We start from the raw sequence: 13546 nt of genomic DNA on the forward strand, positions 1-13546 counted from the left end.
TACACGATGCCTTTGAAGATAAATTTATAAAGTTAATCAAGAGCATTAAAACATCCCCATGTTTTTGGCCAACATTACTACTTCTAGAAGTAAATGCCAAGAAAAATTCATAAATGTGGACAGAGATTTATGTGAAAGCTTCGCTAGGAGGGGACACAAAACCCCTGAAAACCACTCTAATGATTGCAAAGAGCCAGGCATCTCTGCAGAGCAGAGTGGCAGGCAGCCATCTGCAATTCCATTTATGGAGCGTGCTGATGGCATGGGAACTGTTATGCAATAAGGTCAAATGAAGGTCAGGGCACTTGGGGACAGTACCACTGAGGACATACATCTCAACTACAATCGTAAGAACCATCATATGTTATATTTTATTTCATCTCTACTAGGGTTGTTTAAGAATATCTCCTGCTTTTGCAGAGGACTTGGGTTCAGTTCCCAGCACTCACATTAAGTGGTTCACAATCACCTATAACTCCAGCTTCAGGGAAACTGAGGCCCTTTTCTATCATTCTATCATTGACTGTTTCAAAATCTAAATTTTTCTCACATAGAGCTATAGTCCTAAGACATTAGGTATAAAAAATAATCACCAGGGTTTAAAAAACAAAGTACTCTTCCCCAAAAATATCAGCTTCAAGGGGTATACTGAGTCACAATAGTGAAAGATAGAGTGAACAGATTTGGCCATTTTGGATCCTTGGTTACCAGGGCTGTCACTGCATCTTTCACTGGCATAGTGAAAATTATTGCTGTTAGTGATCTCTTCATTGGCCTCAACTATATAGTCTTTACATTCCAGTATGACTCTACCCACAGCAAGTTCAACAGCCCAGTCAAGACTGAGAACAGGAAGTCTGCCATCAATGGGAAGGCTGTCACCACCTTCTTCCAGGAGTGAGAACCCACCACCAACAAACTGGGTGATGTTGGTAGGAGTAAGTTGTGAAGTCTACTGACATTTTCACCACCATAGAAAAGGCCGGGTCTATTTGAAGGGTGGGGCCAAATGAGTCATCATCTCTACCCTTCTGCTGATACTCCCATGTTTGTGATGGGTGTGAACCCCAAGAAGTATGACAATTTCCTCAAGATTGTCAGCAATGCTTCCTGCATCACCAACTGCTCAGCCCCCCTGGCCAAGGTCATCCATGGCAACATTGGCATTAAAGAAGGGCTCATGACTACAGTCCATGCCATTACTGCCACCCAGAAAACTGTGGATGACCCCTTTGGTAAGTTGTGTGCATTGATTGTGGGGCTGCTCAGAACATCATCCCTACATCCACTGGTGCTGCCAATGCTGTGGGAAGCTCACTGATATGGCCATCTGTGTCCCTGCCCCCAATGTGTCCATCATAGATCTGACATGCTTCCTGGAAAAATTTGCCAAGCATGATGACATCAGGAAGGTAGTGAAGTAAACATCAGAGGGTTCAATAAAGGGCATCCTGGGTTACACAGAGAACCAGATTTTCTCCTGAAGCTGTAACAGGTGACGCCCGCTCTTCCATTACTGATGCTGGGGTTGGCATTGCTCTCAATGACAACTCTGTGAAGTTTATTTCCTGGTATGACAATGAAGAGGGCTAGAACAACAGGGTGGTAGACCTCATGGCCTATATGGCCCCCAAGGAGTAAAAAAGCCCTGGACCACCCACTCCAGCAGGGACACGAGAGCAAGAGAGAAGTCCTTGGCTGCTGAGCAGTCCCTGTTCCAACTCAGTCCCCAACACTGAGGCTCTCCCCTCACTGTTTCAACCCTAAAATAATGGGAGGGACTTAGGGGGTCCCTACTCTCTTGTATACCATCAATAAAGTTCACTGTGCCCCCCCCCAATTCAATGAATACTGCTATTTTAAAGGTCTATTTTGTTTATATGCCTGCATTTGTGCATATGTGTGCAGGTACCTGTGGAGACCGGAAGAGGTGAACTTCAAAGAAACTACCACTTGGGTCTGTTATGAGTGCCCTACCTAGGATGAGATGCTGGTTCGTGTTTCTCCAGGAATGGTCTCCCCAGTACACTCAGGTTTTGTTTCCTATCCCTTCTCTCCCCATCGGTTCTGCAGCACAGACAGGCTAAGGTAGACAGAAAGAGCAAAGCTCTTTGGATACAGCATTTATGTGAAACAGGCCAAGGGTGGTCACTCCTAGTACGTGTCTCCCATCTTGCTTATCTGATATCCCTCTGGCGCCTAGGAGATGACCCGTGAGCTGAACTGGAGGATGGATGGGTGACACTGAAAAACAAGGTATATATGGAAGCCTGAGTTTACCCAAACCAAGGCAGAGGGATGTCCTGCATCTCTACTTCCTAGGGTCTGGTTTGGGTTCTGCATGTGCGATTTAGACTAAATCCAAGACCCCTATTAACATTCTTATGGACACCTTGCATGGACATAGTTGTTCAAACACAAGAACTATCAAAGGAGGATTTTACACTCCCTCTTTCTCCTGAGAAGAGCATCCCAGGAAATACAGTGTCATCTGGAGGATTGTTTCAGAAGTCTATGGCCTGACCCACAACAGACACCCAACAGATATGCCCTTATCCTATGTCATTGCATGGCGATATCCTCAAGGTTTTGAGCATCTCCAATATAGATATAATTAAGATTACAAATCTGCAATTCAGAAAGAGGAAGAGGGAAAGGAGAAGGAAAGAAAGATGAAGAGGTGGAAGTGGTAAGCGAGGAAGAAGAGGAGGAGGTGGGGACATTAAAATATATGGAGCAAGCATAGTAGCGCCAAGCGTGCACTCACTCATCCCTGACAGCTGCCATGAGAAAGGCACCATCAGGCTCGTAGTGCAGCAATAGAGCCATGACGTCAGCAGAAGGAAGAATCTCCATGGCCCTGGCCCGCTGGATCCTATGTAACCCACGTCTGCCCAGGCTCCAAATTCCAGGTTTTCATTTATCATCTGGTCTGACCTGCTTCATCCCATTATAGCCTCTGTCGTCCAAAGCATTCAGGAAGAGGAACTAAGTCAGAACGCATATGTCCTTAGTCTCACTTGCCAGATTGAGACACAGAGGAAAATATTCGAAGAAGGGATGCCAGAGCACGCTGGAAAAAGAGGGACACACTTGGAGAGACAAGACTCTAATGCAGACTCTGCTAGTAGCCTTCTGGGGGATACTGACCAAGCAACTGTCCTTCTCTGACCCTTAGCATCCTCACCTACAATCAGAGTGCTTGGATTATTCGGGGACACCAAAGCCCCACATTTCATCCTTGGCCCGATGCTCTAGACTGCAAGCAGAAATTTGGGAAACCTGTCTTTCTCAGGCCTTCAACCCAGCACACAACTCAGTCTCATCCATGCAGTCCAAGCTGGAGGTGATAGAAAAGAGTCAAGAGACTCGAATGTAGGGGCTCGCGAGGTGTTCAGGGGTTTAGAGTGAGTACTGCTCTTACAGAGGACCTGAGTTTGGTCCAGCATACCCGCATTGGGCAGCCCACACCTTCTCATAACTTCAGCTTCAGGGGATTCAGTTCTCTCTCCTAGCTTTCATGGAGACCCCCATGCACATGTACAGTGTGTGTGTGTGTGCGTGTGTGTGTGTGTGTCTGTGTATGTGTGTGCACGCACGTGCGTGTGAACACACACACAAATTGAAAAATTTTTTAAATAAAATAAGGAAACTTGAATGGAGACGGGACAGAATGCAGTCCCCGATCAGCTTCAGCCAAATGAGGATATTATTCTGCAGACTCTATTTGCCAAAGGAAAATTACATTCCACAACACCCGGAGGAGGAGGAGAAGGGAGGAAGCTGCTGCTTCCAATGAGGACTTCATTCCAGAAATCCCACATACTGGCCTCACAAGAGCCCTAGTGTGATAAAGAGATGACTATTTCGGATGAGAGGATCCAGTCCTCCGGGAGAGGTGGGAGGAGGACAAGGCCAGGACTCTCTCCCAGTGAAGTGCAGCTCAGCCCTCAACTGCGATATGGGTTCTGCATTCCCAGAGTAATGATTTAAACCTGGGGAAGCCAAAAACCTGTCGCCATTAAGTATGTTTTCAATTGGGAAATGGAAGCACATAGGTCCTGGCAGCAAAACAGGAAAGCAAGTCTTCATTAGAGCTTGAGAGTTCACACCCACATCTGGGTCTGGCAGCTGAGCTGCTGCCAGCCCCGGCAGAGGTTCGTTCTGCCTCTCACTCTCAGAATGCAGACTGTGAGGACACCATTTTCTCAGCAAATTTCCAGGTTTGAAAAAAATTGCCAGGACGTGGAAAAATGGCTGAGTTGGTAAAGTGTTTGCTATATGAACGTGCCAGACCAAGCTCAGTTCCCGCTGTGTGAAATCTGGGCATGGTGGGTGGGGTATGCCTGTCATCCCAGAACTAGCTGAGAGAGGCAGGGCCTGGCTGGTCAAGGTAAAGGGAGAAACCCTGTCTCGAAAACTAAAGTGGAGAACTATTGTGGGTCCTAGTCTCATGTCTGCTGCTGCGATAAAGAAGCAACCTGGGTTAAAGAAGCAACACAGGGGCTCTTATACTTCCAAATCATAGCTCGTTATTTTGGGGAAGTCAAACCATCCGCAATCAAGAGTAAAGAGTAAGCGCATCTTTGCTTCCTTGCTCTCAGCAAGCTTTCTTCTCTTTTGTGCCCTCAACACTCACTGCCTAGGGGATGGTGCCACCCACTAGGGGCTGTGTCTTCTTCTTCAATCACTCACCAGGACAATCCCTCATAGACATGCTTATAAGTAACCCTGATCTAGATAATTCCTTACAAAAGCTCAACTCTCAGGTGATTCTAGATTGTGTCAAGTTGACAGTTAAGACCAATTCAGAAAAGTACATAAAGTCAACCTCTAGCTGAAACAAATACACACGTGCAGGTACGCACGAATGAATGCAGACATACACATACACGAAAGAATGCCATAAAATCTTCCATTGCTTTCATTTTCAGCTGAAAAATATAAGCGATTTCTCCCGATTGTGTTATTCCTTCTAAGATTTTCCCGATCCTGCTCGTCTTTGAACACTCCACCCTCAACACTCAACCTTCCATCCATGATCCTAGGAAGACAGAGCTTGAACACCCGTGTGTGTGATCAACACGATCCCTTCTAAATCCATCTAAACATGGTAGTAAGACATTGGACTATGTGTCCGTTTTCCTCTAAGCTTTGTCCATCAGTGTATCTCACTCTGTCCCTCTTCCCTTGCTTTAACCATCATGGAAACTGAGCATCCCGGAAAGGTCAGGAAGACATGGAGCTGTGGAGCCAGACAACAATGGGTGTGGTCTTGGAACTCATGTGGTTTTGCATCTAGGCGATGTTCCTTCTTGGTAAAATAGAAACTATATGAAAAGAGTTTAGTGTAGGGTTGTCAGGAGTTGCTCTGTCCCTTCCAGTCTTCCTTCTGGGTGGTTCCATGAGGAGACTACCATTGCTGCTCAGAGGTGGGGCACATAAAGGAAGCCGTGAGAGGCACTGGCAATGAGACAGGGGAGCCTGAACAGTCCCCCTGCCCAGATGACTTAAAGGCAGATTCCTGGAAGATGCAATCGCAGTGCTAGAACTTGACAGTCCAGATAGAAGGAAGGGGACACTTTGACAAAGCATAGGAAAGCAGAATAAATGTTGGGATGCCCAAATTATGTGGCAGTAGGAGTGGTTAGAGTTTGACGAAGGTCAGTGATGAAGGTCCCTTGAATCACTAGAGCTGGCCTAGAAAAGGTGCTCAAAAAAAGTGCCAACTGCTGTAAAACGAGCTAGTTTGAAAATGTGTCAGTTCTTTGCTGAAACCCTCCATAACCATCACTTTGCCCCACTCCCATTCTATCCAGGAGGGAGAGAAGCAGTCCTGATTCCCATTTCTGTATATTTTGTTTCACCCAGGGCCTCTGAAACCCTGGGAGATGTTAGTCAGTGTGAGGCAGTGTCCTGAGTTCGTGAGAGCAGCTCAAAGACAGTGCCTATTCATTCCCTCTAGCAGTTCATCCCGTTTCAGCATCCCACGGACCAGAAGTCCATTCCAACAGATCCCAGGACCTCCTCCATCACAGTCACCATCATTCCAGGGGTCTGTGATCATGGCTCCACTCCTCCTCCTTGGGTCTCACAACCCAAGTCTGAGAATGACCTGGATAAAAAGTATAGTGGAAGAGCCACCCACCCCTGATTGCATGGTCAGCCTGTGTCATCCTGCTGGATCTCACTTGCCACCCAACCCTGAATGCATGGGCAGCCTGTGTCATCATATTGGATCTCACTTGCTAGCCATCCTTGAACGCAAGAACAGTCAATGTTGACTGCAGGCTCCCATTTCCAGTCCCTGCAGCCTGCTTTAGGAAGTTTGTTTTTAAAGCAATGAAAATGTGGAAAGGCCTTAAGATTTCTGTTCTCTACTGCGCCCGAGGTGACACTTCACGCAACCAAGGATGGGAACTGGGGTGTGGTGCTCCGTGGGTTCTCCCGGAGGTACACAAACTTTCCCCGGACCTCCTATGATATGTGACTTAGGAATACATGTCTTCCAACCTCGAACATTCTGCAAGGTTTCCTCGCCTTTCTCAAAGTCGTTGATTCACTGAGGTCTGCAAACAGGTGTTGTAGCCTCTTCTCTGATAATGCATTCTGGCCAAAAGCTTACCTGGGGAAGTGGAGGGTTTACTTGGCTGTAGTGATGAGCTGTGGGCTGCTTCCCACCGCCCTGCTCTCGGCCGCCAGCTACCTTATGCCCCAAAATAACAACACACAAACTGTATTCTTTTAAACACTGCCTGGCCCACTATTTTCAACCTCTTATTCACATCTTGACTAACCCATATCTAATAATGTATGTAACACCCTGAGCGTTGTCTTACCGGGGAAGATTCAGGACGTCTGACCTGGTGGCTGGCATCATCGCATCTCTCTCTGAGGAGAGGCACGGCAGTCTGCCCCAGAGAGGAGAGGCGGGGCAATTGTCTGAGCCATCTACCTCACTTCCTTCTTCCTGTTCTGTCTACTCCACCCACCTAAGGGCTGGCCAAGGCAGTTTCTTTATTAGCGAATGAAATCAACACAAACAGAACACTGTCCCACATCACTTGGCTTCTACTTCCAGGTCATGGTCCATCACTGAGTGACGTCAGGGAAGGAACTCATCGGGAACTTGAAGCAGAAACCTTGGAGGATTGCTGCTCCAACTCGCTCATAGTCTTATGCTTAACTGACCTTGTACAGCCCAGGACCAGCTGGCTGGCAAAGCGAATTGCTCAGCGTGGGCTGAGCCCTCCTCTACCAGTTAACAAACAGGGTAATCTGCCCTAGAAACATGCCTACAAGCCAATCTGATCTGGGAAAGACCTCAAGTTGAGACTCTTAGGCCGCGTCAAGTTGACAGAGCTAACTGGGACACTACCAAAAGGACAACAGCATAAAGAGAATAGAGAAAAGGGAAAGAACAGATGATGATAAATAATTATACATGGACAATTGTAATTGCTCGTTCTTGATACATACAGGACCAGCGATCATGGGCTCATCTGTCACAGATTCCTAGATTCCCAGCTACTTCCTATGTGGAAACATGACTTTACCTTCACAAACCCCAGGGAAAAGTAGGCCCCATGAGAGGGAAGGAATTTGTTACTGTTGTCAACTGTTAGCTTCCTGTCAACAGAAAGGTAGGAAGACTTCAAAGCACATGCGCACAATGAGAGAGAAGACACACATGCTTCCCCTGGATGGCCAGACTCCACGTGTACCGTGGACACTGAGAAAATTTCCCCCTTGCACCCAATGTACACCTGAGCGTCTCACACACAAGTGCACATGCGCACACAGAAAGACATTAGTGTGGGTATATGTACTAGGATCTCCGACGTGTCTTCAGAAGGGTATTGAGGACATGTTAGAGAAGCCTGGTGCAGAATGGACACCCTTATCCACAGCTGATAGCCAGGACGTCTTGAACAGAGGTGACAAGCTTGTTCTGTTAAAGACTGCCTAGTCAATAGTTCAGGCATCGCCTTCCCATTAGTCTCCGCCGAAGCTACTGAGCCCGGCTGCTGTACCAAGGAAACCACACACGAAGCAGACAAGAACTAGTGGCTAGGTTTCTAATGTCCTTTACTGTGATTGTCAACTTGATGGGACTTAGAATCACCATGGAAACAAACCTGTAGGCATGTCTGTGAGGGAGTCTCTAGACTTGGTTACAGTGGGGTGGAGAGAACCACCCGGAATGTGTGCAGCACGACCACGGTGGCTGGGGCCCTGGACTGAATAAAGAGAAGGCAAGGTGGCCATTGGCATTTGTCTACCCTTACTTCCTAACTAAGTAGAGAGTGATCAGACACGTTCCTGCTGCTGCGCCTTTCTGACATTGGCTGACTGCACTTCTGCAAACCACACCTCAAAAGAAGCTCTCTCTCCCTTAGGGGGCTTCTTGTCAGATATTTGGTCACAGCCGAGCAAAGTAACAAACACATTTATAAAACAGGAGGTGACTACATGTGGCTCTAGGGTTACTTACAGCTTGGTAAGAGATCAGAACACAGGAGACGGATCGACAATCGTTCCCCATCAGAGGGGAGCTTCTTTTCAAAGGCCTGGGCTTATTCATCCTTCATTTTCTGTTTGTTTGTGGTACTGTAGATCTAGCTGAGAACATCAGGCAAGTGCTGTACCACCAAGGGCTATCCCAAGTCTTTATCAATCTATCTACTTACTTATCTACTTATCTATCTATCTATCTATCTATCTATCTATCTATCTATCTATCTACTTATCTATCTATCTATCCAGCCAGCCAGCCATCCAGCCATCTATCTATCTATCTATCTATCTATCTATCTATCTATCATCTATCTATCAATCAATCATCTATCTATTTATTTGTCTATCTACCTATCTATCTATCTATCTATCTATCATCTATCTATCTATCTACTTATCTGTCTGTCTGTCTATCTATCTATAGGCAGGGCCTCAACAAGTTGCCCAGGCTGTCCTTCCAGCTCACTCTGTTGCCTAGGCAGACCTCGAATTTGTGATCATCCTGTCTCGGTCTCCCAAGTACCTGGGCTTACTAGACTGAACCACCAGGTTCAGCTGGTCTAATCTATTCTAACCAATGTTTCTCCTTTAGCATAAGTCTCTAATAGAAAAATTTCTAAAATTAGAATAAAGTAAGGAGAAAAATCCCCTTTCTCACGAAGCAAGCCTTTCAAAATCACCAGTTTCACCTGCGTTTTCTACCTGCCATCTCAGGGGGAGGAGTCCCACTGACAGGTCCAAGAAATGCCATGAGTGGGGTCTGGTGACGCCCTGCTCGTGTTAAGCACCCTGGATCACACACGCAGCTGGCGAATGATTTATTAAAGACTCCAAGATAAATACCGATAAAGACTTCAAATAGAGAGAGGCTCATGACATCTGCACAGGATGAGAAGAGACGATGATTAATAGGGAAGGAGATGGGCTACAAATTCAGACTACCTTCTCCACCTGCGGGAGGCACCCAGAGAAAGCCCTTCTTGTCGGCAAGCGGCCTTCGCAAGTAGGATGATGAAATATATTTCTAATAACCAGAGCTGTTCCACACCGTTTTCCTCTAGGGTTTGAGAGGTAACTCACAAGTCCTCCGGAGCATCCAGACGTGAGCTTATACTATCTATTCTCAACAGGCATCCACAAGACAGAAAGACCCTGCCTCTGCTGAATCCTAATGAGCAAGTGGCTCTTAGCCTGCAGCCTCGGGCTGAGAAATTTTGCCAGTGTGCCTCCCGTGCCCTCTGTGCTGGCCTCTTTCCCTGGACGAGCTGGGCCTGTCAGGGATCGGTGCCTGCACTTAACTCAGCGTTGTGCTCAACTGCCTGCTCCAACCTTGCCCTTTTTCTACACAGACCCGAGGTTTCCTCTGAGGATTTCACACCCCAGTGGGGAGGTGACACTCCAATTAAACCTTCCCCTTGTGATGGCTCCTGCTTCCTACCTCATATTCCTGTCCTCCCTTATTTCTGGGACATTCTCCTTTCTCTGTCAGGATCAGTCTTGGGTCCTGGAGATAGAGAGGGTCAGGAAGACAAAATTAGAATGTGTTAATAACTTGCAGCCTGTGGGACAAGACAGAAATATGCACACACACAAAAAAAAAACCACAACACAGTGCAACCAGTATCGTTGTCAGAGATTATCAAGGGTGCGAAAGATAATACAATTACAAAAAGAATGTAATTGAAAAAACTTCTAGAAGGCTCTATTTCAAATAGATTTCAATGACTGTTGCCTCTTTCCATAACAGAGTCTGAGGGCCAGCGTTAGGTGACTAGGGCCATCTGGAACAAGCATGGCCTCCCTGAGAGATGGGAGAAATTCCTAAGTGCAATGGTGACTGATGATTCCTCCCAGTGGTCCAGACTGAAGAGTGTAGATGGGGAAGTGAAACAGAAACAGGCACTTCTTGCTTCTACTGCACACCTGAGACCAGAGCCTCTTTCTATTGGATGACACTGAGGGACTGGCAGCCCAGCGTCACCACTGTAGTCGGGGTGTCCTCATGCAGCTTGTCACCATTGCTTTCCTCTGAACAGTGCCTGTCTCTGTGATCCTGATATCCAAATCAAGGGCGCCACTCAGACCTCTCGTTGCTCCCTTCTTCATCCTCTCCCTTCTTTCAGGAGATCATCAGCAAGACTAGTAACTGTACTTTGTACTCTCTTGTAATGAGTATGCCTCTTTAACTAGATCAGACATTTGTTTCGGGTACCTGACATACAATATCTCATGCATATTTTCTAACAACTCGCACATTCTGGTGTTCCCATTGCATAGATGAGGCAAGTTGGGGTCTAACTGATTAAACAACTACTCAGAATACACAGGAACTACGTGATGCTGCTGGGGCTCACCCTCATAGGGCTGGTGCCTTGTTGACCCCTTTGCTGGCCGCTGGGTTGAATGACGAGTAACATCTGTGCAAATGCCTATGGGGTTCTAGGCAGTGAAGGAGAGAGAAGCCCAGCTCGGGAAGAGAATAGCCTGGGTCTACAGAGCCAGCACTGAGAAATGGTTGTTACTGAGGGACACTGTGGCTCTTGTCTTACATCAGGCTGAGTTTTAGGAAAGCTGCCTCCAGAGGAGGCTGGGATTGGATGCTACCAACATCATCTCTGGGTACCACACACGCTACTTTGCCCATAGTGTTTCTGCCAATTCTCTTTGTATCTCAAATACTGATGAGAACAGGGGCCCCAGAACAGCATCGCTGAGGATGTCCTTTCTGGAGCCCAGGACCATCAGAGTTCAAACTCTGAGAGTTCAAACTCTGGCTCCCTGTCGTCTCTTTCTCCCATCTAGAAGCTATACCTGCCAACATCACTGAAACTCAGGTGAGCTATCTAGACACTCCTCAGTTGGACCAACTGAGTTGACCAACTCATCATCCACCATGCCTTGCTCACGTTCAAGACTAGCACCTTCATGGCACCCAATCCCTAGGAACCCATTGATGCTTGCAAAGACTGTGGGCTGTAGGCTCTCTCTCCCTTCCTCTCTGTCTCTCAGCCTCTCCTTCCCTCTAGCTCACTCACTCTTTCATTCTCTCATGCTTCCTCTTTCTTGTGTTCTCTCCCTTATGAATATATAATAATCTTTCCTCTAAAACCCACTCTCTGTGGTCTATGCATTTCTTTCTTTTAATCCATAAGGCAAGAATATAAAGCCTCTAGCTCAGGGTGACATTGGAAGTCATTGAGATTTCCAGGATCTAGGCCCCTGAGCCAAGCTCACCAACAGCTGAGAAAGGTTCTGTCAAACTAAAAGACCTCCAACCAAATTCCCCATATCTTATATACCGTGGGGGGGTGGGGGTGCACTTTTATTCTGGAGGCTAACTGTTGGGGTTTCATTCTTCGAAAGCCATTCTGGGGGAATTTAGATAAGGAAACAAGATGTGAGACGTGGACGCCAATTGGAGCTCAAGTCCAAATTGCTTGAGTTCTCTGTGGGCCCAGTACAGTATTCTCCAGAATCACGCTGACACTGTCAACAAATGACAGCTTGGCCATCCAGAAGTGAGGAAAGACCCTTTCCCTGGGCCAACTCTCAATGCATTTTCTGTGTCTGCAGGGTTGCGGGACGACTGCAGATGAACTAGGGATGCTCCGCTCACATGAGAAAGATGGGGACACCAAGCACCGCCAGAGCCCTCTGCCTGGGGAGATGGGGACATCAAGCACCGCCAGAGCCCTCTGCCTGCGTAGAGAAAGCTGCCTGACACAAGGAGCAGAAGGATGCTGAGCACTGGAACCAGGAAGAAGAGCTGGGACATGCTGGACCATGACAAAGGAAACATCGCCACCTGGTGGGGCCAGGAGAGATGAGCCACTCTCCTGGCACATTGTCTCCTGGGGGCACAAAGTTAACTTAGCCCAGAGAAGTTTTTAAGGGGCTTGGGAAAGGAGGGTGGGTTGAGCTGTTTATGGACTGGATCACAGGGGAAGCAAAACCTGTCCCTGTTCCATCCTGTCTAGTCTGCAGCTAAGGGACAGAGATATGGCACGAGGTTAAAGTCATCCTTAGTGTGGTCCCTCCGGAAAGGGCAGAGCAGTCTTAGCTCTGCATGATGCACCTGCCCTTGAATTCGTATCCAAGGTCCTTTTGGTGTCTGTGGGACCAAGATTGAGGTTACAAGATCAAGCAAAAGAAAAGAAAATCTGTCGTGTTTGTCGTGTTGTTATTGGTAACTGCAAAAGCCAAGCAAGGGGTTCAAGAGAGGGTAACGTGGGGCAAATGGATAAAAAACAATGTAAGCAAGCATTATCATCAGGCTGGAGAGATAGCTCAGTCAGTAAAGTGCTCACCACACAAGCATAAGGACCTGAGTTCGATGCCCAGCACTCCAGCATGGTGGTGCGTGCTTGTAATCCTAGCCCTGGGGATATGAAGATCCCTGGGGTTCACCGGCCAGTCAGCCAAGCTGAATCAGGGAATTTCAGGTCAAGCAGGAGAGACTAGCTCAAAGAGCAAGGCGTTGGCATCCTGAGGAATGACACTGAAGACTGACTTCTGGATATATACATGCATGTGTACTCACACACACACAGACACACACGCACACGCACAAGGAGCGAGAAATTATCCTGGTGAGACTCATTATTGTGCCTGATAACTAAAACTAATTTAAAAATGGATAAAGCAGTTAATATTTGCCTGTCACTTGGCATTCATTAATGGATAATTAATGAATTAAAAACAATAATAGATCACTGAATGATGTTTAAAAATGAGCCCTTGCAGCAATCCCCTAAAGAAATAAAGGAAAGCAAAATGCTGTAATTGCGTGCACCTTGCAGATGTCCAGGCTGAGTCCCCGGAGATAAACGCACCTACCCTGGGCAAGGTCCCTTGCGTAGAAGGACTAGGGCCAGATGGAGAATGCAGGCCTGCCTCATCCAGCCTCAAGCTCGGAACGATGACTCCAATTTTTTGATTGTTTCTTTTGGGGGTCCATTTGTACTGGACATACACAGGGTGCAACTTAAAACAAATCCTGAGGCTGGAGCAATGCCTAAGAAACTGGGAG

General features: G+C 47.1%; 1 pseudogene; it reads left to right on the forward strand.

Annotated features, from left to right (window-relative positions):
* The window catches only part of LOC119801678, a 39946-nt pseudogene extending 38305 nt beyond the window's left edge, over positions 1 to 1641 (forward strand).
* The last annotated feature ends 11905 nt before the right edge of the window (positions 1642 to 13546 follow it).

Source organism: Arvicola amphibius, chromosome 15 (genome assembly GCF_903992535.2).
Source record: "Arvicola amphibius chromosome 15, mArvAmp1.2, whole genome shotgun sequence".
NCBI lineage: Eukaryota > Metazoa > Chordata > Mammalia > Rodentia > Cricetidae > Arvicola > Arvicola amphibius.